Below are 3258 nucleotides of genomic sequence, written 5' to 3'. Positions count from 1 at the left end.
TACTTTGTAAACTGATTTTTCTTCTCTTTTGTGGTGTGAACAAATGTTTATAACATAAGTAATAACAACAACAACAACAACAACAACAATAATAATAATAATAATAATAACAAATAAATAAATACATTTAATTGCTAGCAAGTTGCTATGATATGAAATGATTAAAAGACTTGCCACATGCTTTTAGAGAAAACCTTTAGGGTGGTGAAGGCTACACTTCACATCACACCACCTCATCATGGCTTATTGTAGTATAATAACACCACAGCACATCACTGTTTATTCATACCTTAGTAATATTTTTAAACTGTAAATGAAATCTCTTTGACTAACTTTAACACCTGTTCATCCTGGTAACATATTGCTTTCTAAAGCTTCACTCCATTGTGTCTTGTTTGGTAAGAACAAAACAGATTACGGACAAGAAAGATAATATACCCTGGGAAAATAATGGAAAAAAGGCAACTCCAGTCCTGTTGATTACCATGGCTGAGGGAAGTGTCCTAGATCTGAGAGGGAAATGAAAGGGAGTGATCAAGATTAATGGGCCCCCAAAACACTGTATGCCGTAGAATGAGGGAAAAGCAGACATGCGTTCCGAGTGGATAAGAACAAGCTTTGGGTTTGGTCTGTCTCTTCTTGTTTTATCAGAATCTTCTTGTTATACGCCAGACCGCATTTCTTCTTTCTTAGCCTTAGTCTTTTTTTTTTTTTTTTTTGTGGACGACTGAATGTTTTTGTGAACTACACTGATTCCCGAAATTTCTGAGATTTTTGGCCCTAAAAATCTCTGTACATATCTGTCAGTATATATTATGAGTGTGTGTTTATGCTGATAGGACATACAGAGCTTGTATGTATTATACTACTTATGTGTATTTGTTTGTCTCTGCGTGAGAGACTGAGAGAGCTGGCTATGCATGCGTGTGTGCGTGAGTGTGTGATTATCAGTGTATGCGAGTGTGTGCCTGTGTGTATGTGAAATTTTAGAGCTCAGCACTGTCCCCGCCCCCTCCCTGCATTCCCGAGGCTCCTATTGGACTGTGTTTCCATGGCGACAGTGGGCCTTTAAGGAGGGGACGGGTTGTTGGCGTTAGTGAGGCGGCTGCGTGTGACTCTGTTGCCTTTCTTATGCTTCATGTCCCACAATATCATGCTACAGAGACAGAGAAAGAGAGAGAGAGAGAGAGAGAGAGAGAGAGGTAAAGATAAAAATGAGAGACAGAGAGATGATATAAACTCAAAGAGTTCTAAATAAAATCTGCAAGACAGAGCAAGGAGCATAAAAGAGCTTAAAGATTGAAATAGGAGGGAACGTATGAGCTGTTTGAGATATTATATCGCTCACATACACACCTGGATTCTAGACCCATAAACTCACTTTACTGCCTGATACACTGTCCTAGCTTTCAGCATCCAAACAGATAAAAACAGCCAACTCATGTTATACTGAATCTAATCTTCAGTCAAACTGGAAAAACCCTTCATTTAGTCAAAAACACAAGAGAGGCTGTTTAAAAATAACGCTAATCTTTCACTATATGCTCTTGTGCCATTTCAGCAAATTGGTGTTGTTGATGAGATTTCTTTATTTAGGAAATGAAAGGGGGGGTGGCTAGGGAGGGGTGATAGAACAGGTCTTTACAGGTGGATATGATATACCTGTCCCACACACACGGCCTCACACACAAACCAACACTGCTGACAAATCTAGTTCCAACATGTCGACGGAAAAAGTTCACCATCTCAGTGATGGAGCAGGAACTCTTGCATTCAGAGCTATGTGTGGAGTGCCTCAAATTAACAATACAAACATGATAACCACATATTGTCTAAAGTCAAAACAAAAGATGAGCCGAAACATGATGTAATTTCCGTTGTCCTGTACCAAGATTCGGTGAGAATATTTGAAATGAAAGAACATTACCTGGAACCTCTTATTATAAAATCATCACACCACTACAAAACACTACAGAGTAAATCCATCACCTAAAAGTATTGCTTATCTCTTAAGCAAATAATTAATAAAGTTCGATGACGATTTGATGGATTTGATGATTTGATGATTTGTGGATTATAAATTAATATTTTGTCTAGACAAGAACACGTAATAGGACGTTACATCATCGCAAGCAATAATTAATGACTGCAGTTTGTGCTAACAGGTTAAAGCATGAAACATTGGAATATGTGATCATTTCTCATAGATAAGCTCACCACGGTTAGTACTTTGCTGATCTAGTTGAATAGATTAATTGGAAATCTTGACCTGTATTTGTATGGTGCTGTGCATTGTGCTATGCATTGTGAACAAAGTGAGAACAAACAGTAAAGAAGCTTATATTATACTATAAAAAGATTGATGGTTTTATCTCTTTCATCTGGCTTAATATGTGATTCACTGATTTCTTATTCGTTTTAACTATTTGCTTGAAGTTAGTAAAGGATAGATGACCTCATTGTGAAAATGATATTGTTAGCCAGTTAAAAACCCATTTAGCTACCTATCACAGTTATTGATAACCAGTACTGAAATACGTGGCTAGCCTAAATTCAGACTCTTAATTAAAACTCTTAACTCAGGGAGTGAAGCTCGCTCAATCCTGACCTCTGCTCACCTGATCTGTGTTTTTAGCTTCGGATTTATGCTTTAGCTAGCATGTTAAATATTGTGGCACAACAGTGATGTGCTTTTTGACATGCTAGAAAACAAATATTACCATATAAAACAAAGATTAGAATACACACAGAACCTGGATCAGAAAAAAATATACTGAACATGAAGAGATAGAAATGATTATTATATTGTACTGTAGATTTTAGCTAGCTAGTTAGAGTTAGCGGGCAGCATTATATAGCAGAGCATTACCTCAGTGAAAGCCTGAAAATTCATGCAGTGCTCTAGGAAACACAGTGTAATGTGAGATTAGAACAGGGTAAAACTTCTCCAGAGCTCATACCTTAGCTAGCTAGTTAGTTTTTGGTCACTAGCTAGCTTTGTTTATGTGCACAGAATGAACACAGCGACACTGCAGGTTGGTGTTGCACAGGGGGTTTCATAGGAAGAGCTAGCTAGCTGCTAGAGGCTTCAAGACAAGCTTGTGTTGAAAGGTTTTGTAGTTTTTGTATTTAATGTGAAACATTTATACTTTAACTTTCAGTATCTGCTTTATCCTGGTCAGAATTCAGCCTGGGCATGTGACATTCATTCACATATATTGGCATTTTCTTTCCTGAAAGCTTTTTAGTACATCAGTT

This window comes from Tachysurus vachellii, chromosome 26 (genome assembly GCF_030014155.1).
Source record: "Tachysurus vachellii isolate PV-2020 chromosome 26, HZAU_Pvac_v1, whole genome shotgun sequence".
Taxonomy (NCBI): Eukaryota; Metazoa; Chordata; class Actinopteri; order Siluriformes; family Bagridae; genus Tachysurus; species Tachysurus vachellii.
The sequence above is the reverse complement of the archived record's forward strand: the minus strand, read 5'-3'. Positions refer to the sequence as shown.